This window comes from Equus przewalskii, chromosome 20 (genome assembly GCF_037783145.1).
Source record: "Equus przewalskii isolate Varuska chromosome 20, EquPr2, whole genome shotgun sequence".
NCBI classification, from domain to species: Eukaryota; Metazoa; Chordata; class Mammalia; order Perissodactyla; family Equidae; genus Equus; species Equus przewalskii.
The window spans coordinates 25,249,637-25,273,176 of record NC_091850.1 but is presented as its reverse complement, the minus strand read 5'-3'; the positions used below and the strand labels follow the sequence as shown (position 1 = coordinate 25,273,176).

The following is a 23,540-nucleotide window of genomic DNA, read 5'->3' as shown; positions in this document are numbered from 1 at the left end:
ATAGAGTTCCTTTACTAGCACGTAATACAAAAGGGTAACCATTTCCAGGGTCTTATGCCATCTCAGCAAATGGCAAATGGGCTACAGCCACGTTGGAGTAAGTTTGCCACAGTGCCACTCCCATGGCCAGCAGCAGGGGTGAGGCTGAGCCAGCCGGCCGTGCACTTTACGAAGCCTGCCTTAACTGCCAAATAGGTTGTAGCAGTGGCTATTGTTATTTTGTAGTAATGGGCTATGGATACAACTAAAAGCTGAAGATCACGCCCCAAAGGCTGGCAGTCTTTGTTTCCAGGCAAACCACATCTGAATACGCAGAGACGGCCACCAGAATGACTGTCTGGACCACCGTCAATATCTTCTTCTCTCACAGGGGCCTGCTGAGTCCTGAGGAGATAACTGTTTGAACACTGTGTTTAACTCTGGGTAAAAGACTACTTGAATTTTAGGAACTACCACTGATTTGAGCAGTGTAACCATGATTCACCTCAGTTTTAAATGATGCGCTACTGTGATGCTGTATTTTTCCCAGCCTCTGCCTGCATCAGCAATACTCTGATATCACAAATCAAATCTCTCAGAGTTTCACTAACTGGAAATGATTTCTCTATCGAGGATTCTGCCAAACTCGAGCACCTGTATAGAGCCAGAGTCCCAAAAGCAGGAGGTAATGGTGGAGACGTGCAGTCTCACTGGTGCTGTCTGTCAGTGCTCTCCTTCCATCTCCCTAAGACCCCTTCAAAATGCTCTAGGACTTGCTCTGCTTTCCATGTGCTTGGGCGCTTCTGCCCAGTCTCAGGCTATGCCGTTAGCCTGGCCTGCAGAAGCTTGAGTGGCTGGCACACAATTCTTCATACAAACTCCGTGCTTAGCAGGTGGTAGACACACGATGCTTAAGCCACTGTGTCCCACTGTTAGTCCCAGTTACGCTGAATGGAAATCTGAGGCTCACAGTTATTTTTAGGTAATTCACATGTGAATGTCAGCTTAGAACCTGCCCAACGCACTTTAAACTAAGCTACTGAAGGCTCCTTTTTCAGCTACAATTAAAATTCCTTATTTATGAATTCCAATTACTCAATTAAAATACCATCAACTATACAGAACTAATTAACTAGCTGCTTCTGCAGGATTACCACCTATCAGGTCATACTGCTTGGACTCCTATGTTAACCCCCTAAGGGTCCCACTCTTACAATCCTTCCTTTCCTAGCCCCCCCAGATAAAGTAGCTTCCTTTAGGCAAAACGCACTTTTTACAAAGAAGGACGGTAGAGAAAAGATGTGAGGACCTCACCTAGTACACAAGTTAGCAAAGGAGAAGATGAAAAGGAACCTACAGAGAAGGAATGAGAAAGTGTGAACTTTCCTGGTGGACTCTTCACGGGATAAAAACCGCAGCTTGTGGAGAGGAGAGACGGGGAGGAGGAAGGCAGGCTGTGCAGCTTCCAGCAGACCTCCTGCTTCTTTGATCTGTGTGTGTACAGCTACCAAGCAGCCGAAGACTGCAATCTATGCCAGACACTAAAACCCGCTGTGCGCTTGTACTGGGTATTCAATTTTTTTTTAAACACTAAAATATTCTTAAATCAGGTCTTCCTTGTGTTATGTACCTGAGTAAAGGACAATTGTTTTGATATGAAAAATTGTTTCCTGGGTATACAAATAGAGAAGAATCAGAAAATAGAGGAAAGCAGGCATGCACACACACACACGCAAAGAAATTACAGATGCTCATAATTTCACCACCCGAAGATGATAACCATAGTTAAGATAGTTAACATTTACTAGAATATTTCTTCCAGTTTATTTCAATGTATATGACACACACGCGAAACATTTTTCTTACGTCTTTAAGTCATCAAATGCTTCTCTCTCCAGTATAATGTTTAAAGACTGATTACTGCTATTCCAAAGCAAAATTCTTTCAAATGAATCCTCTATTGTTAGACATAAAAAATTACACTTTGGTACAAACTTCCATTATAGGATGAGTAAGTTCTGGGGATTTAATGTACAGCATGTTTATTACATATCGTATTATATACTTGAAAGTTGCTAAAAGAGTAAATCTTAAATGTTTTCACCACAAGAAAAAGTAACTATGTGAGGTGATGGCTGAGTTAACTAATCTTATTGTGGTAATCATTTCACAATATGTAAGTGTATCAAATCACCATGTTGTACACCTTAAATTTACACAATGTTATATCTCAATTATATTTCAATGAAGCTAAAAAAACATTACCCTTTGGCCATTACAATTCTCTTTTGGAAGGAAGTGGGCCGTGAATAATAATTGTTGAAGAAAAATTGTGTTTTGGAGGTCAAACATATACACATATTACATTTAATGTAAAACTGACTGGAAATGAGATCACCTTAGAAAAGATATCATTCCCATTGATTCCTTTAAGAAAAAAAGCCAATGAGGGAAGAAATAAATATTATATTTACTTGTCTATATTACTCATTTTCAGACTTTCTATTAATATGACCTGCCAGCTTTACAAGGAAGATGATTTCAGTTTCCAATTGGTTTAGTTATTACAACTAGCCATCTCTACGCTAACCAAAAATTCAAATGACACCAATATTCTTTCAATATAAGATTGTATCTAAAATACAAATCATATTCAGACTGTTTGTTCATCTAGACACTAGTATACATGTTTAACAATTAGAATTATAATTTTAAATTTTTGTTTTTAGTCTTACAGAAAAGGGGGAAAAGACCTTTCAATGAAACGCAAAGCAGCAGCCTCTGGTGTCCTCTCTCCTCGATCTTGTCTTCAAACTGCATGCACACACAGACACACACTCAAAAGCATGACTTCAAATGAACAATTACTTTTATTTTAAACTATGTAAACAAGAGAACGCGTACATGAACACTATTTTCAAAACCTTTGTGAAGGACAAATACAGGACTTTTTTTCTTCAAAATTTTGAAATAAAAATAAATGCCTAAACAAATGCTGAAGAGGGAAAGTTCTTCATAGAAGGAAAGAAGCTAATAAATATGCAGGCGTAATATTAGAATTTAAAAAATCATCATTTATCAAATAATGGATCTAGGCAGTGGATGCTAAAGCTATCAGGGAAAAGACTGATGCAGAACTGTGAAAAGGAGGATAAGGCTGATACTCCACGTGAATGCTGTAAATTATCTCAGCATCACTAAAGGGTACCCAGATATATACATCATGATGTGATGCCATAGAAAGTAAACACCACCATGACTATTCTAGCAACAAGAAAACAACTGAACATGAATTGAAGCTGCCAGATCTAACTTCCAGTTTTCAGAAAATACAAGGTTGAGGAAAAAATTAAATGATCCAGAGGGAAAAAATCAGGCAAATCCAGCGTGTGAGACAGTCTACAAAACAATTTGTTAGGTCAATTCTAAAAATCAACGCCATGGGAAAAAATGTAAAAGGTGAGAGAATTGTTCCAAAGCTCTAAATATGGAGTCCACAACCTTTTTCTGTAAAGGGTCAAATAGAAAATATTTTAGATTTTGGAGGCCAGATGGTCTCTGTTCTAACCATTCAAGTCTGCTGCTGTAGTGTGAAAGACGCAATACAAACGAGTGGGTCTGTGTTCCAACAAAACTTTATTTACCAAAATACATGGCAGACCAGATTTGGTCAGCTAATTGTAGTTTGTAGAACCTGCTCTAAATTAAAAGAGACTAAAAACACATAATAACCAATAACAATGTATGAGCCTTGTTTGGATCTTCAGCAGAAAAACAGCTACAAAAAACATTTTATGGACAACTGCAAAACTAAATACGTATGAGATACTAGAATATACCAGGAAATTATTGTTGTCTTATGTGCTAATTATATTATGGTTATATAGGAAAAGGTCCTTATTGATAGAAAATTCCTATCAAAGTTTTCAGGGGTGGGCTTTTATGATGTCTATGACTTATCAAATGGTTAATAAAACATAGCAGATAAAGCAAATATGGCAAGATAACAATTGCTGAATCTGAGTGGTGGGTAAAGAGTTGTTCACTGTATAATCATTCAACTTCTCTGTATGTTTGAAAATTTTCATAATAAAAAGAAAACTGTTTTTTCTTTTTTTTTCTTTACTGAGGAAGATTCACCCTGAACTAACATCTGTCGCCAATCTTCCTCTTTTTTTGTATGTGAGCCACCACCACAGCATCACCACTGATGAGTGGTGTAGGTCTGCACCCAGGAACTGAACCCAGGCTGCTGAAGCACAGTATGCCAAACTTAATCACTAGGCCACCACGCTGGTCCACAAAACAGTTTCTTCTTCTTTTGAGGAAGATTAGCCCTGAGCTAACATCTGCCACCAATCTTCCCCTTTTTGCTGAGGAAGACTGGCCCTGAACTAACATCTGCGCCCATCTTCTTTCATATGTGGGACACCTGCCACAGCACAGCTTGACAAGCGGTGCATAAGTCTGCACCGGGGATCCGAACCGGCAAACTCCAGGCCATGGAAGCGGAACGTGTGAACTTTGCTGCGCCACCAGGCCAGCCCCCAGAAAACAGTTTTTAACGGAAAGTTATATGCGTGTTCCCTATCTTTATACCTGCATTATGCATCTATATACACATACTCGCACATAACCTTTAAAACCCACCTGTTTCTAGTAACAGTTCACTCTAAAGAAAAATGGGAAAAAAATAAAATGTTTTTTCAAATGCACATCCAGTTTGACCCAGCAATTCCATTTCTATAAATCTTTCTTTTGGACTGACTTGTATGAGCACACACTTATATCTCTGAAAGGATATTCACTGTATCATATGTAAAAATTGAAGATGAAAACATCCTTTCTCAAAAGAGGGGGAGTTAAATACATTTTAATACAGGACACAATGAAATACAAGTATCCCTTCATATCCAAATGTTTCTGGTTCCTGATTTTAGATAATAAGAGTCTAGATAGTAAGAGATCTGCTATAGCGCCATTAGGAAAAACAAAAGGCAAGTCTATACATAATATGATCTCTAAGATATATTAAGTAAAAAAGAGGAAAGGGAGAGAATGGTACATATATTTAGAATGCTACCATTTACAAAGTTTTAAAAGATATATAGACCCACATGCTTATAAATCTAAAGACTATCTTTGGCAGGACCTCAAGAAACTGGGGACTGTGGCTGCCTGTGGGAAAGTGAGCTGATAGACCAGGGCACAGGAATGAGGGCAAGGCTGATTTCTCACCGTACATCCTTTGTTATTACTACATTTTCTTTTTGAAATCATGAGCATATATTATTGCCTTTCTGTTTTCCTTAAAAATTTTAAGAATAAATTAAACAAACCATGGGACTGGGTAAGACCACATACAGAGAGAGAGCAGATGAGAACGAGAAAAGATACCAGGACTGGGGTTTTCCAAATTCGAGGTCAAGCAGAGAAGGACCAGCAAAGATGACTGAGAAGCAGAGAAAGAGAAGAAGGAGGAAATTCAGGAGTGTGTGTAATTTCATAGAAAAGAAGAGAGAAGTCTGTGATCGAGAGAGTGATGAGTTGTACCGAATACCTCAGAGAGATCTAGTAACATGTAGGTCATTGGTGACACTGAGCAAAACAGTATTCTTGAAATTGTGGGAACGGAAACCAGACTGAAGAGCGAACTGGAAGCAAGGAAGTGAAGACAATGAATGCTGACAACTCATTTGGGAAGTTTTTCTGTTAATACCAAAGAGAGAAATGAGAAGATAACTGGGCAGGAATATAAGGTCAAGAGAGGGTTGACACATATGTCAAACACAACAAGTGCAAACTGAACTCATCACTATCTACTCCAAACTTACTCCACCTTTATATCCCTGGCTTAGAGAACAGCACCACCAAGTCATTAAGACAGAATTCTGAAGACATTCTTGACTACACTTTTCCCTGCCCGAAGTCACATTAATCATCAATTCTCTAATTCATTTCTTTAACCCATTGTCATTGCTACTACTTAGTTTAGGTCCTCAGTCTTCCTCGCCGGGATTATAAAAAATTCAATTAATCCGTCTTCCTGAGACCAGTCTTGCCTGACTCCAATCCGTTTTCTATTTTATGTCAGAAAGATTTTTCCAGAACACAATTTTGATAAGTTCACCTTACTGAGCTACCTTCAGGACACTGAAGTTCAGGCCTCTTAAATTTAGCAAGGCATTCAACAGACCCCAGACATGCTCTCTGCGTCAAAGTCTCCACTCACCTCTAGACATTTCTTCCACCTGACATTGTACATTATGCTCCTTCCAGTTCTACTGAACTATTTTTGATACTCCAAGGGGAGAGATTTCTTCTGGCTTCCTCTTGGCTTTGCGCATCCAGATTCCTATGGCTGGAACATTGTTCTTCTGCTAATTCCCATTTCTCTTCATGACTCTGCTCTGATACCAGCTCTCCCGAAAAGTCTTCTCAAACACTCTATAATTCTATTCCTCCATTTAGTTAAATGCCTTTCTTTTATATCAACCAATGAACTCTTTAAAACAGTACTCTTTACTCCATATCAAAACAGTTTCCCTCTATGTATAACCCGCAAAAGATGCCTATCTAATATTTTCCTTGTGGCATCAGTGCCTAACAAAACCACTAAGTAAATGTTCAGTGAGTAAAAAAAGATATAAGAAATTAGTCTTATATAAAAAGAATAAAAAAATTGTAAGAAAAAGATATAAGAAACTAAGCTTATTTGGGTGAGGAGAGCAGAATATAAAACCAAGGTCAAATCATATGGAACACAATTTTATCTTTGCTGAATCAGAGAGACTTTTAGATTTTACATAGTTTTAGAGTAAACTTTAATTACTTGTCCTGATTATTTAAATCCTTGATAAAAAGAAAAGTTGCATACATTAAAACACTACTAAACTCAAAAGCTTTATTCTAGATATAGTTGGTTCTCATTCCCAGTAGTTATGTTCTATAAAATCACCATAAAAACTGAATTAGCAAATACTGAATCATAGCTCCTAGGGGAAATACAGGGTTAAGTTCCTTCAAACCTCGGGTCACAACATTTCTATCAACTGATTAATAGATAACCTTGTTATATGTGTGTTTCTTTTTAAAGACATCTCATTTAATATACATTGCTGGTTCACAAACATTAAGCTTGTGGCCAACAGCACTGTAACTCATGGCTGGACAAAGCTTATCTAACACATGTATCTTCTCTGTAAGGCACATCATCTTTCTTGTGCTCAGGAACACTACACAGCACTTCTGCACTACACCTAGGGGGCATTTTAAATAGCAAAATCACCAAGAAAAAGCAAAAAAATGTGGAAAACATAACACTAAATAGACCACAAAAAGGATGCTTGTTTACAGAATGAGAGCCAAAACAAGAAGGCAGAGCATCACCTTCTTTGACTCAGCAGGGCACATACACATCAGGCAACTCAGACTTTTTGCAGCTTTGTACATGTCTGCTAAAGATTGTGAAAGCACCATGAGTATTGATTTTGGGATTACAAATACATTTTAGTGAGTAGGTGAACTCACAAATACAGAATCCATGAATAAAGACTGACTATATTTAAGAAGAAATGTTATAGCATTTTTGTCTACATCAAATGAAATGTAACCAATCACAAATGATTATCACTTTCCACTAATATCATGAAAGACTTCTATCACACAATTTTATGTGCTTATGTGGAAATATCAAAACAAATTTAAAGGTCATTCCTATACAGCTATATTTTTAGCAAATCAGTAGCTAATACTAAGATTCATCATTTTATCTCCTTATTAAAAACTATGCCGTCAAGGGGCCAGCATGGTGGCGTAGTGGTTAAGTTCGCGCACTCTGGTGGCCCAGGGTTCACAAGTTCGGATCCCATGCATGGACCACTCATCAAGCCACACTGCGGCAGCATCCCACATACAAAACAGAGGAAGACTGGCACAGACGTTAGCTCAGGGACAATCTTCCTTACCAAAAAAAACTCAAAAACAAAAAACTATGTTGTCAAGAACTTTAAAGTTTTCACTTTATTTTATATTGTGTTTCTAATAATATTTATAATAATTGTGTCCCAAAATGTTTAATGATAGAAATAACTTTTCTGGCTCACTTTAGGTTTTGTTATTGGAAGTGACTTTCCTTGGTTCAGTATATAATGTTTTAAATTAAAAGTTTTGTTTATTTCCTTGATTTTGTGGGAGCTTTCACACAGATATTATAATAATACTGAAAGTAGTTTTTAGATAGAGCTAAGTTGACTGAAAATTGTGTGATTTCCAATGTAGGTAGATCAGGTTCCACCTTTTAAACAAAGGTCAAATTCTTGAAAGAAACAAAAAAGTCTCTGAATTATTTTGAGCTTCTCTGTCTAGAATTTGGAGTAGCATTCTGAAGAAAGGAAGGACAAAATATTGAACAGTTACATACAATGAGCATTCATCATAAGCAACCTAATATCCTGTATGTAGGCTCAGAAAGAAAGAAAAAAGGAGCAAAAACAACAAAAGAGAGAAAACACACTTCCTAATTGCATATCTTCTCAAGACAGTCATATTTAGGAAAGGAGAACAGGATCAGGAAGAAGTTTTGAGATGATGCTCAGACTAAAGTTCTAGAACGTTCTACTAGGCAAAGGAAAAGATATTTTAAAAATAAATCCTAAATTGCTCTGAGTTTTAGTCGCTATCACTTATCGAAATGATGTGGATATAGGATTAGCTTAAGTCATAAAGCCTCCTTTCAGTAATAATTTAAACTATTTACTTACACAAAAGAACAAACATGTCTTTAAAAGTTTCTAACTTATTACAGACGAGAGCAAACAATTTAGGGCAGATCAATTCACTCTGGAAACAGTAGGAAGGAGCTCTGAAATTACGTGCAAGTGTACACACACTGAATAAAGGTCATTTTCCAAAGCAAATTAAAACAATGATGCCAACTTCTACCTAGTGCAGGACATCCCTTAGATGTTATTTTACTGAAATCAATTACCTTGTTCTACTCCTTGCAACACTAGACAATGAATTTTCTGAAACAAGTAAAAAGCCACAATTTTAATCTCCCAATTTCGACTTCAGATATAGAGATCATTTAAAATATTTTACCACCTATATTGTTCATTCACTTAGCATATACACAAATGTTGTCACAAAATAAAACTCACTGGAAATTGATTCTAGTATCATGGCATAATTTGGATGAAACAAAAACATGTATAAGTAAAAAGGCAGGACTACAGCAAGTTGCCTTATTTAAATGATAAATACATGATAAAATTACAAACTATGCAAAAGGCAAAACAATAAATAGGACTCTGAAATTTCCCTTCACCTGGATGAACCCAATCACTTGCCTTCTTGCTTCCTCCGAGAAGCCTTCTCTGACTCTTTATCTAAATCATTCTGGTGAATACTGGCTCATGGTATCCAGTTATTTTTTATTCATAGAACAATTTGAAACTTCACATTTATTTACGTATTTGTTTAAACTAAAAGCTCTATGTAGACAGTGCAAAAGGTATTTTGCTCGCCAAGGGATATGCAGCTGCAGCACCGAAACACAACAGCGCCTAAGCCACATCAATCATTTCTGAAGTAGTAAGGTGGACACGAGGAGTGGTCGACAGCCTTTGTGGGATGAACTGGGATGATATGGAAAAGGTCCTGACCAGAAAACAGCTACCATTGCCGAATCCAAAGCTTTCAATACCCCAATTAGAAATGTAGTCCTACTAGTCCTAATGCATTTCAGCACACTTGGAGGATCTAGCAATAAAGATAAAGTACACTTTTGTCCTAGGATAGATACACTATCGGAGAAAAGAGAATCCTAGTAATCACTGATGACTTTTCAGTCCATAAGATAAATATAAAAGTCCTAAATAAAGGATTAGCAAATTAAATCCAGCAATTAATTATAGTTTAAAATCCACATGACCATGTAGGGTACAACTCAGAAAAACATTAGAAAAGGTTTCATACGTAACAGATAATGGAGGAAAAAAGCACATGACACTCAACAATACTTAATATAATTTCACACCTATTTCTGATTTTTTACAGCTATTACTTATAATGTTCTTAACACCAAAGAAATTTAGTCTCTTGGTGCTATTATCTACTAAGCTTTAATGATATTATGTACCTCTGGAAGCATTAACTATGACACCTAAAAAGAAAGTGTTTGTACTTCTTTAGGCAAATTCTGGGTGACTTCAAGCCTGTCTCTAAATAATATTTCTAAATGTTATTATAGATACAGCATGAAAACTCAGAAATTTGCTATGTTCTATCTTCCTTCTCTAGAAAATTAACTTATTCCTTCATAATAACCTACTCATAATATTCTAATAAATGCAGCAGTAGTAAATTCTGCAGGACTTAATAGTAGTAAACGTCTCTCTTCCAGTATCAGCCTCTCCGTCCAATCTTTTTTCTACTACTCCCCACGCACACCTCTGCTCCACTCAGCTGCATCTCTGCCAGGTCCCGACCCACCTATCATGGCTTTGTTCATGTGGGTTCCCGAGCGCACAAACACATGCTCATCTAAGATTCCGTTCCCCCCTCTTCACCTATTCAAAGGCTCCTTCTCCTCTAAGACCAAGTTAAAATCCCCTGTTCGTCAGACCATGAGTACCACTTAACTGACCACACAGTAACACTTGTATTTCTAAAGTACTTCATGTTTTACAAAGCACTTTCAACACAGTTACTTAACATGCAATTATTCACTTGGTTCTCATAAGTCCTATGATTGGCATTACTCGTTCTCATTTAACTGATGAGGAAACAAAGGTAGCAAGAGAGTAGCTACAGGACTAGTCCAAAGGCACAGGGTATTAAGCCCGCAGAGATCAGGATCTGAAGCTAGCTGTCATAACCACAAGACTAATGCTTTCTCCAACTATTCCAATGCTGTCTCCCATTTAATTTATCTCTAATTCCTCCATGTATTTTTATCTCCTCTTTACTAATGAGTTCAGGGGCCAAAGGGTGGATCTGCTTGTGTTCTCTCTGACACCCAGAACATGGGTGGGCACACAGAAGGTGCTAATATCACAGATTCTACATCTCCTCTGTCCTCCCTTCTCCCAGAGAAGTCCCAGAAAGCAGCAAAGAGAGAAGCACAGAAGGCAGGAAAAGAGGCTGTAACAGGAGCTGGCATGCTGATAATATCTCAGAAAATGAAATGAAAACAAATTCTACCCTAAGGTAACAGTAGCAAACACCGTAATTCCTACTTTGTTCCATTGCACCGTTGCAGGTATAGAAATTACAAGAAATCCCAAGACTAGGAGATTGGGAATATGGCTAAAAAGAGCCAGGAGATTAGAATGCTACATAGAGCAGAGGGCCCTTAAGACCTGGTATATTTGAGGTTTCAGGAACCTTTGTGGCTTCTGAGGAAGGGGCTGGAGGTCTCTGACCTCTAGAGCAAGGGTCAGCATATTAAACGCCCATACAGTGAATGGTTTAGGCTTTGTGAGCCATAACCAAAGTCTCTGTCACAACTACTCGATTCTGCTGCAGCACAAGATCAGCCATAAACCATACATAAATAAATGGGTATGGTTGTGTCCCAATAAAACTTTATTTATAAAAGCAGGCTGTGGTTTGCCAATCCCTGCTCTACAGGACCCAACCAGTGTTAAAATTTGTCACATTTTATAATGTCCTTTTTACTTTCAGTCATGTTTCTGCCTAACTCAACCAGGGGCAGTTATACCCCATGGAAGCCATTTATGGCCATTTATGGCGGCATTTTGGGTTGTCACTATGATTTGGAGGCACTAGTAGCAGGGGCTCAGGGATCTTAATATCCTGCAAGACAAAGGGCAAATTCTGCACAACAGAAAACTATTCTGTCTCAAATGTCAATAGCACTACTGCTGAGAAACAGGATGGCTTACCCCAATCCCACCCCACAAAGTCGCTTACATATCTAAGCTTAAGTTGTCCCAAAGTATGAAATAAACTCAGAAGTTCAAGATGACACTAACCATCACTAGCTGTTTTTTCCTCTCCCTAGGCAGGTACACAGACACTCAAACGCATACAAACATGCACATGTGCAAACAAAGGCACAAAGATTTGAGGAAAAAAGAAAAATGTCCTTTCCCCTCAACTGCTCTGCTTTTATTTTGAAAATATAACCACTGCTCCCAGCAGAGGCAGCGCTAAATGAAATGTGCTTTGTTGCCCACAAGGCATACAAAGGTTTCAAGAAACAAGTCAGCTGTTTTCCACTGACTAGAGAGAAGCAAGAACTGGTGGGCATTTACTTCACTACGCTCAGCTTGTTGCATTCCTTCCTCTCCTTCATTTCTCAATTCTCTCTTTGATTTACTTTTCCTGGCCTATGAATAAAGGGTGGCACCACCTAGTTCCTCCATTTTTGGATCTTAGGAAACTTGGCACCTAATAAATCTGTGGTCTCTCATAACTTCGACAGCATATCTCTTAATTCAACTTCAGTTTGTAACAGAGTGAACAGACACAGCCTTACTGCAGCTGTTGGACAGGAAGCATTAAAAGATAAAAACTTAGTTTAAAGTCACTAGGGTTAATAAATGACCAAAGTTTGATTCAGCCAGTTTAAAGACAACCTTAACAGTATGCAACCAAACTAGCACAAGGAAGGAAGCGGAGTGAATAGTTGCACGGATTGCACAAGCGCAGGCTGAGATAACCGCTGAGGTAAAGAACAGCTGGTGATCAAGCCAAAGAAGTTAGATAGCGTGCTCGTTTACGAGATGGAAACGTCAAAGTACTCAGCTACTTTGCTCCCAATTAGACTTCTAATTTACTAGAGCTGCAAGTTTAATGAGCCATATAGTTATTAGCTTATTCACTTAATAAATATTTGTTTAGTACCTGCTCTGGCCAGGGACTAGTCTAGGTACTGAGGAGACAGCATTACACAAGATATAAAAGGATCCTACTATTCTTCTAGATCTTACATTCTAAAGATGTTTGAGTGTGGGAAGGAGGCGGAGAAAGACAACAAATGTAAGTCAAAATACGGTAAGTGCCATGATAAAAGCCAAATGGAAGAATGTGACAGGAAAGGACCAGTGGCTACTCAGAATGCGTGGTCAGGAAAGCTCTCTCTAGGAAGGCGTTTGAGCTGAGATCAGAATGACAAAAAGTGGTCAGCCAAGTGAAGAGCTGGAGAAAGTTCATTCCAGATAAAGGGAAGAACCCAAGGCAGACCGAACACCCCATGTTTTGAGGCAAGGAAAGAAAACTAGCACGGCTGTAGTAGAAGGGGAGAAAGAGAGGAGAGAGGTGGGCCAAAGCCATGATCACTTAGGAACTAGTGCGCCGTGGTTAGGAGTGTGGATTTCATAGTATATGTGATGGGGAATCCATGGCGTCTCTACGCAGCACAGAGACATGGGTTGATTTACATTTTGAAAAGATCAGTCAGGCCTGGGGAGGAGAGTGAACTGTAGAGGTATAAGAACGAGCACGGGAAGACCAGTTAAGAGCCCACCCAAGTAATCTAGGTAAGAGATGACAGTAAATTAGCCAGGATGACAGCAATGAAAACACAGGAGAGGATAAAAGAGATTCAGAGTATGTTTAAAAAGTCAATTCAACTTGGATTGGATATAAGGAGTAAAAAAAAAAAAAACGAAATGAATCCAGGATGCTGTCTTAGCTTTGGTTACCTGGGAAACAGAGCCTAAGGCCAAAGCTTACTGGCTAACTGTGCGGGGTAGGATCCCAGGGAAGCAAGAGTGAGGGGAAAAAAGAGAAGGGAGGCAGGAAGGAGGGAGACCAAATACAAGGCCTACGTTAAGCTGGCCATAGCTTCAAAAACAAATACAGATGATTGCCAATTTTGTAGAACTTCTTCAAAGAGACTGTATGAAACCTCTGTGTTTTGGAAACAGTCCAGTGGGAGAAGGAAGAAAAAGACTTTACCTGCATGCTCCCTCATACCCCCTGTCTCCCACTGGTCAAAATCTGCCCCACAAGACTTTAACCTCCTAACACTTGCGGGTGTGTGTGACTCAGTCCCTCCAGGGCATCTCTGGGTCCAGTCTGGCCAGTGTCGAGCTGTGACGGTCTTTCACTGTCAGTCAGCACCACAGGTGAGGCGACTTTTGTCTGTGGGGACAGTAGCAGCAGCCAGGGCTTTCTGGTCATCAGAAGAGCATGAGCTGTCTCAAGGGCAGGGAGTTTGAGGTGAGAGGGGCCAATTAGCTTTAGAGTGACACATAAACCAGCAGCATTGGGCTTGAGTACCTTGGTAAATGATGGTGCTGTTTACCGACATGGGGAAAGGACCAGATGTTTGGGAGGAAAATCAAGAGCTCTGCTCTGTACATGTTAAGTTTGAGATACTAATTAGACACCCAAGTGGGTATAAAACAAGCACTGGAGATTTAAGGGTCTGGAATTCAGCTGGAAGGACAGCACTGCAGGCATATATTTGGTAGTCATTGGTATAGAGATGGTCCTGAAACCAGGAGACTATGTAAGTTAAGAAGGGAAAGAATGGATATGGAAAAGAGAAGTAGTACTTTCTAAATACTGTGGCCCACCAACATTTAGAAAATGAGCAAAGAAAAGAGCAAGCTAAGAAGATTAAGGAGGAGTGGACACTGAGACAAAAGGAAAAGCATGAGAGTGAGGTGTTGTAGATCAGTGAGCGGTCTATTTGGAAAAGTGGTCAACTCTGCTGAATGATGAGAGAGAAAGTAAACGAGAACAGAGACATGATAATTGGATTCGACAGCCCGGAGGTCACTGACAACCTTTACGAGAGTGGTTTCAGAAGATTCATGGGGACAGAAACCTGACTGGAATGGACTGAAAGGATGATGCATCAAGAAACAGAGTCTGTAGTGGAGGGGAGCAGAGAAATGGGAGGGCGTGTGGAGTCAAGGGAAGCTTTTTACACAGATGTTATCAGGGTACATTTGTATACCAGTGAGAAGGAGCCAAAAGAGAGGAAGGAACAGACGACATCAAAATGAAAGAGGATTTTAGGAACAATATTCCTGAGAAGGCAAGAAAGGCTGGGGTCTAGTGCACAAAGGAGGGGCGGGCCTTCAATTAGAGCAGGGGCACTCCATTACAACGGAGTGAAGGCAGATGGCACGGGGAGAGATACAGTCAGACTGGAAGATATGGCGGTGAGAAAGAAAGGCATTCTACACTGACTATGTCTATTTTTTTCCACAGAACATGAGGCAAGATCACTGTCATTAAATATATCCATGCTGGCACTCAACATTCTTATGTGTCACATGGCCAGATCAACCTCAAGATCACTTTGCTAGGTATACGTTTCCAGACAAAATTCATGGTAAATTCTACTTATAGTCCTGCTTCACACACACACACACACTAACTCTCACAGAGAAAAATCTGACCACTTAGGTACACAATCAAATATCACCATCTAGTGGTTGAAACCTTAAAAGCCAACATATCAAAGTTGGGAGCCACACAGTGACCCTTGAGAAGGTATACCCTAGTTAGCAATAATAATTCTAGAAAAAGACGTTTAAACACAATAACTTATTAAAAACTTTAATACTATATAAAATGTACCAATCACATAAGATACTGAAACATAATATCTAAAGTCCATGTATTGAGTGCTTGCTAAGTGCCAGGTGGTGTGCTAAGAACTTTTACATGGACTTGCTCTTTAAGCCCCCAATAGTCTATGAGATAACATGACTTCACATGTGAGGAAACTAGAAACTGACACTTAAAAGTTAATAATCTGCCCAAAGTACATACGGATAGAAATGATAAAGCTGGGATTTGAATGGAGTTAAAATGACTTCAAAAATCCACACTCTTACCACTAGACTCAGCACATGATCTCCACAAAGCACCAAAATTACTTAGGGCTTGGGTAGAAGAGTAAACTTGTCTTTTCTTATAAAGAATCATGAATACTACAAGGAGGAATTTCAGAATTTAAAAACCATTCAATTACAAACCAAATTTTTCGGAGTAGTTATACTGAGTTACTAACGAAGTAACCTGGACAGCCGGAGACCCTGTGATGCTAAAGAACTGTGTGCCCCCTTGGAGGGACGAAGACGTTAACACACTTGGATGGTGCTACATTTAATGTGTTCAGACTCTCTAAGTGCTAAATAAAACTAACTGAGAAAATATTGAGGGGAAAATAAAGAAAGAGAAAATCACAAGGAGGCGAAAGAACATATCCCAAGAAGCAGAAGTGGCTCCCGCGCCTCTTCATCAACCTTCCTCCCTCCCTCCTTCTCTAGCACTTTCTCCAGAGGCATTCCTGCTTCTCTGCCCTCTAAGGATTATCACTCATTTCAAGTTTGAAGCTGTTCCACATTTTGTTGAGCTTAATCTTTACCATTATTTTACAAAAATTCACATGAAAAAAGATTACATGATTGTTATATACATCCTCTGAGGTGCTAATTTGAAGAGGTGAAATTCAAACCCGAGATCTGTGAATACATGCAACTGTGAAAATCCCCTCCCCATGTCTCAACTAAGACTGGGGACTCCTGCCACTGCTCCCAGAGCACAGGAAGCGCTGAAGCAGGCTGACAGGGTGATAAAATGATCGAGACCTCAAAACATGCAATATCCAGGGTCCGAGCTTTATTGGAATCTAAATTGTTCCTTCTATCAGTTAACTTAATAATAGCAAATACAGGACAAAAACACATCCTGAACATATAGAAAAATATAGCAAACAAATATAGAATTATTTTACATCTGACAAGCACTCAACTTTGACTTTTTTAAATCAAATTTATTGGGAGTATAATTTATATGCCAAAACATGTACCCATTTTAAGCATACTCTTTGATGAGTTTTAACAAATGTGTACGCCCATGTAAATACCACAACCATCACAACAAAGAACATTTCTATCAACCCAAAAGTTCCCTGTGCCCTTTCTCAGTCCACCCACCCCAATTCCTGGCCCCACACAACCACTCATCTTCTTTCTGTCACTACAGATTAGATTTGTCTATAGAGAGGCTGATATAGATGGAATCAGACAGTATGCACTCTTGACTTTTCTCTGAGCATAGTGGTTTTTAGATACATCAATCATTCGTTTTTATTACTCAGTAGGATACCATTGGATGGATATACCACAGGTTATTTATCATTCACCTCTTGATAGACATTTTGGTTATTCCTAGTTCATGGCCACTATGAATAAGACTGATACAAACATTGTTAGATCAGTCTGTGCGTGGATATCCATTTTCATTTCTCCTGAGCAAACATCTAGGAGTAGAATTGCTGGATTATACAGTAAGGTGTGTGTTTAACTTTATAAGAAACAGCCAGATTGTTTCTCAAAGTAGTAAAACTATTTTACATTTTCATGAGCAATGTTACGAAAGTTTCAGTTGCTCTACATCCTAGCTTGATACTGCCGATCTTAATTTTAGCATCCTAGTGGTTATGTAGTAGTATGTTGTGGTTTTAATTTGAAATTTCCTGATGACTAATCATGCTGAGCAGCTTTTCGTGTGCATTCCGGCCATTCATATATCTTCTTTTGTAAAGCTTCAGTTCAAACTTTGTATCCATTCTTTAACTGGACATTATTGAGTTGTGAGAGTTCTTTATACATTCCACAAAAAGTCCTATGTCAAATATATATATTATAAATATTTTCTCCCAGTCTGTGGTCTCACTTTTCATTTTCTTAATTATGCCTTTTGATAACCACAAGTTTTAACTTTTGGTCAAGTGACCACATAAATGTGAGTCATTTCTGTACTTTATATTCTTTTCATGAGCTATATATGTCTATCCTTACACTAATACTATAAAGATACAGCATTCAAGAATGTGGCAAGTGCAGCTGGCCCTATGACCAAGTGATTAAGTTCACACGCTCCACTTCAGCAGCCCAGGGTTTCAAGGGTTCAGATCCTGGGCGCAGACATAGCACCACTCATCAGGCCATGCTGACACAGTGTCCCACATGGCACAATTAGAAGGACCTACAACTAGAATGTACAACTATGTACTAGGGGGCTTTGGGGAGAAGAAGGAAAAAAAAAAGATTGGCCACAGATGTTAGTTCAGGGCCAATCCTAAAAAAAAAAGAATGTGGTTAAGTGTTGAAATAAAGTAGTCTAAGCTCTCTAAGTATGTTTCTGTTCCATAAAATTGTTTTGGCTAGTCTAAATTCTTTGCATTTCCATATAAATTTTAGGACAAGCTTGTCAATTATTACAAAAGCAAGCTTTCTGGGATTTTGTTTGGAACTGCATTGAATTTACACCTCGATTTGGGAAGAGCTGAGATGTCTCAAGAAAACAACCTTCTGATCTGTGAACAGGGTACGTCTATCTCAATTTAGGTCTTCTTAAATTCCTCTCAGCAATGTTTTGTAGTTTTCAGTATACAGTTCTTACACATTAGTTGTTGAATTTTTTCCCTAATAATTTTGCTTGGGCATGGTACTGTAAATGGTACTTTTTAAAAATTTTCTTATTGTTTCATTTTATCTCTACCCTTGGCTTATAAGCTTCTTCTTACTACTTATTACTTTGGCTCTAGGGTTTAGGTTCAAATATTATACCACTTCACAATACTGTAAGAGCCTAACAGCAATATAATTGCATTTATCCATGCCTGCTTTATCATTACTACTGTTGTCATGCATTTACTTCTATATGGTATAAATCTCCAATATGTTGCTATAGTTTTTTTAAAGTCAATCATTTTTAGAAGAATTTTAAAACTTTAACAAAGGCCTTGCCTGATAGCCTATGATACTTCCACCCAATCTTCCTTCCTTCCCTCATCCACTCAGGGTCAGACAAACACTGCAGTGTAATAGTTCTCTCAGTTCCCTTCCTATTTTCTCTCATACAGGTGTTTCTCCTAATAAAACCTTTGCGTGTTTAATCTGGTCTTGGCATCTGCTTCTTGATGGACTCAAATAGCATAGCTGCTAATCCCATCTAGTGTGTTTTTCATTTTGGATATTGTATTTTTCACCTCTAGATGTTCTATCTGTTTATACCTTTCATTTCACTCCTGATTAGGTTCACGTTTCCTTTTATTCATTCGAACATAGTTATATCACCATTTTAACCTCTTTGTCTGCTACTGCCATCATCTATATCATTTCTGAGTCTGCTTCTATTGAGTGATTTTTCTCCTGTTTATGAGTGGCAGTTTTTTCCTCCTTGGCATGTCTAGTAATTTTTGATTGGATGTTGGATATTTGTAAATGTTAGATTTTTGACTGTTCTGGCAGGTAGTTATGTAACTCATGTATCAGTCTGAACTCTTCAAAACCTGCTAAGCTCTGCTAGGGAAGGTCTCCCACAGTCTCCTCCAGGGAGAGCGTAGCTGTTCTACAAAGGGGACTCCAGTGAATGTCCCTGGGGACCACCAAAGACTCTTCACTCTGGTTGGTTGAAGCTTGAACAGCCCTCTGCTCTGCCTGAACTTGAGAACTGTTCAGCTTACAACTCCTCAGTCATTTTGCCTGGACTTGTGGAATTTCCCCACAGTTGGACAGCCTAATGTTCAACACATACTCAAGGGGACCTCACGCAGATTTCTGGAGGTCTTTCTGAGTAGCTCCCTCTTCTCTGGTACTCTACTCCACAACTTCTAGCTGCCTGAGCCTCTCCAAAACACAATCGCCATCTCCTCAACTCAGCAAGACCACTAGTTTGCCAGAGGACAAGGGAATAGGAGAAGTATGGGTTATGAGAAAAGGAATGAGCCTCAGAAAAAGGAATTATTCTCAAGTGCCATATTCTCATGCAGGAGGAGGGTAAAAGAACTCTTCCTGGGGCTGGCCCCGTGGTGTAGTGGTTAAGTTCACGCATTCTGCTTTGGCGGCCCAAGGTTCATGAGTTCAGACCCCAGGCATGGACCTACACACTGCTTATCAAGCCATGCTGTGGCAGCATCCTACATAGAGAATAGAGGAAGACTGGCAACCGATGTTAGCTCAGAGACAATCTTCCCCAAGCAAAAAGAGGAAGACTGGCAACAGATGTTACCTCAGGGACAATCTTCCTCACCAAAACAAACAAACAAACGAACAAAAACATCTATATTTCCAAAAGCCCTTTGTGGTTGGGATATGAAATAAAACATATTCTCAGAATACCACATTCTAATGTGGAGTTTAAAAGGTATATTTCTATAGATACAATACAATAAATGATAGTTAATCCACAAAACCCTAGTTACACAATATGGCAAAAACAATATAGCAAAAAATAGCAGCTTTATAAATATTCAATAAATATTGAGGGCCTGGTAAATGCCACAAATTGTTCTAAGAGCTGCAGATGGCGTACAAAAGGCGGACAAAGTTCCTGCTGGCCTGGGGCTTACATTTCTACAGAAGAGAGACAAACAGTACAGAAACAACAAAATAAGTGTATAAGGTAACTTCATAAAGGGAGAAATGCCAGAAGTTAAAAAAGGCTGATGGGATGGAGACGGAGGGGGTGCTACTTCAGACGGGGTACTCAGAGAGGGTCTGAGAAGACGACACGTGAGCAGAGATCTGGAAGACGAGAAGATACACATCAGAAAGACGGAAGATAAGAACTTTTTAGAGAGAAAGCCATAAGACAAAGCAGTATAAGAACTGTGTTCAACAGCACCAGGATGGCGAGTGTGGCTAAAACGCAGAGAAAATGAGACTGGTTTAAGGGGCAGTTGATTTGGAAGACAGGGATTCACCTTTATTTTTTTTTTAATTTAACTTCACTCTTCCTTACATTCTTTTCTACTCCGCATATTATTTCCAATCAAGTTTAATATTCTCTTAGATATTTTTAAATTATTATTTCTATTTATTTTTGGCATAGAACGACTCAATTCCACTGGATTCCTTCAATTCTGTTTAGTTATTTCCTAAAGCTGTGTATACATTACTCCAAAACAAACGCAAACCAGCAAAAAAACTTTACCATCTCACAGTGTTTCCATTCAAAATAAAGCATCCAATCCAGCTGATTTCAGTGAAATGACTCAATGTTTTGACATGCAGGCAAAAAAACAAGAGTTATTTTGTTTATGTACAAAGTTGATATCTCTCTCTACCACAGGAAATTCAGAGGGACTCCCATGGCAATAACTTAATAACTTTTCCCTTCTACACACTAGTGTGGTCTAGAGAAAAAGATAAAAACAACAAACTTAATGAACTTTTAACAGGCATTTACAGGAATTTCTAAAGACGTTTTATGGATGTTCTGAAAAATGATTTCATAAATGTGGAAAATTTATGGTTGGTTTTCTTGTGACTAAGAATGGCCAATCTTGCAAAGTTCTACAAGATAAAAATCTTTGTGCCTAAAACACCACAAATGAGAATTCATCATCTAACATTAGGCTATTAAGGTGTTAATTGTCCTTGATTATTATTTATTTTCTACTCTTCATTCCATATTTGAGGTGCTAATATGTTATAACTTAAGCACCATTTCATGTTTTATATTAAAATATATTAACAAAATATTACTCTCAGAATAAAAAATATAAGCAGACCTAGAAACTAAAATGTTGGTTCCCCACCTTTGACTCATTTATGACAAAAATGATTAACAAGGAATCTTATAACCACCCTTACCAATGAAAAAAAAGGAACAAAGAAAAAAAAAGTGCTTCTTGTTCACCACTATTTCTTTTAATTTCTCAAACTCTTCAACACCACATGGAAGACACCAGTCGAAGGCACATGGGCCCGATTTTAGATTTTAGATCTGAAGAGTATTCTGTCCAAAGACCTATTCAGATCCTACTCCTGCTGACCACATATATATCCTCTAAAAAATCATACCTTTAGTGCAAACAAATCAACATTCCATAATTTTCCTAATATATTTCCTTCACCAAGGATAAGTGTGCCAAGATTTTTCTAAAAATAGGGACTTTCAGCAGATATCAAACACACTGAACAGAGTGACTGAGGCACCATGTCTTTCAAACGGCTACACTAACAGCAGCCTGATGTTATTTATCTCCCAATGTGATGCAATATGAAGTACAAACATTACCATGAAGTACTCTTGCCAAAAACATTAATCAGAATCTAAATCAAACCTCAACACCACGTTAATCAGAATCTAAATCAAACCTCAACACCTAACTTTCAGTTTACGAGAAATACATGAGACAGAGGAAAAGTTAAATGACATCCATAAGAAAACAAGCAAATAGAAGACTCCTCAAAAAGTCAGCATTATGGGCGATGAAAGTAGGAGACCCAAGTAGACACTAAAGAGACATAATAACCAAACGCAACGTGTGAACTCTGTTTGGATCCTGGCTTTAAAAAAATACTATAAAAGACATTTAGGTGAAAATTGGAAAAATCTAAATGTCGACTGAACATTAAATTTCAGAATTGTTCATTTTCAGAGGTTTGATGGTTATTGTGTTTGGCAAGAGAATATCCATATTCTTAGGAGAAGCATGCTGAATTAGAGCTGAGGTGTCATAATGTCTGCAAGTTACTTCCAAACAGATCAGCGAAAAAATTGTAAATAGCAGCTGGCCCTGTAGCTTAGTGGTTAAGTTCAGTGTGCTCTGCTTTGATGGCCCAGGTTCAGTTCCTGGGTGTGGACCTAAGGCACTCATGGAACCATGCTGTGGCAGTGACCCACATACAAAATAGAGGAAGACTGGCACAAATGTTAGCTCTGGGTGAATCTTCCTCAGAAAAGAAAAAAAAACTGTAAATAGACAATTATGTGTGTGTGTATGTGTGTGTGTAGGAAGAGGTAAAGCCATTATTAAGAATTTTTGAGTCTAGGTAAAGGGAATACATGGGTTGCACTATTCTTTCAACTTTAATATAGATTTGACATTTTTAAAAATAAAAAAGCCCTTCTCTACCTCTAGGTTATAAGGATACCCTTCTATATTTTCTTTTATTAACTGTGTAGTCTTTGATCCCTCTCGAGTCCATCTCTGTAAGTGGTATTAGATACAGATCATTTTATTTTCCTCCATCCAGAAGTCCAGCTTTCTCTATACAATCTACTAAACAACTTGTCCTTTCCCTACTGATTTGTGAAGGAATGGGTTTTTTTTTTTTTGAGGAAGATTAGCCCTCAGCTAACATCCACCGCCAATGCTCCTCTTTTTGCTAAGGAAGACTGGCCCTGAGCTAACATCCGTGCTCATTTTCCTCTGTTTTATATGCAGGACGCCTGCCACAGCATTGGGTTGCCAAGCGGTGTGTAGGTCCACACCTGGGATCCAAACCAGCAAACCTCAGGCCACCGAAGCAAAGGTGCGAACTTAACCGCCGTACCACCAGACGGGCCCCAAGAATGATTTTTGATCCCCCTGAAAGATCTAAGCAGAAGAAAGGGAAAAGGAATAAGAAAGTAGGAAAAGAGGAAAGGGAAAAAGAAGAAAGGAAGGGTGAATATAGAAGTATAGGAGCTTAGCTGAGGAAAGACTAAGAATAAATAAAGCTATTATCAAATTCCTGTGCATCAAACCACGTTTACTAGAGGATATCAGAAGTCAGTAGAAAAGGATAACTGAATGATTATTTTTTGTAAAAAGTATATGCCCTCAA

At 38.5% G+C, this 23,540-nt stretch overlaps 1 protein-coding gene across 1 annotated transcript in view; it reads right to left on the bottom strand.

The window, feature by feature from the left end:
* TTC33 (tetratricopeptide repeat domain 33) overlaps positions 1 to 23,540 on the bottom strand; it is a 40,641-nt gene that overhangs the window by 11,418 nt on the left and 5,683 nt on the right. The window lies entirely within an intron of this gene.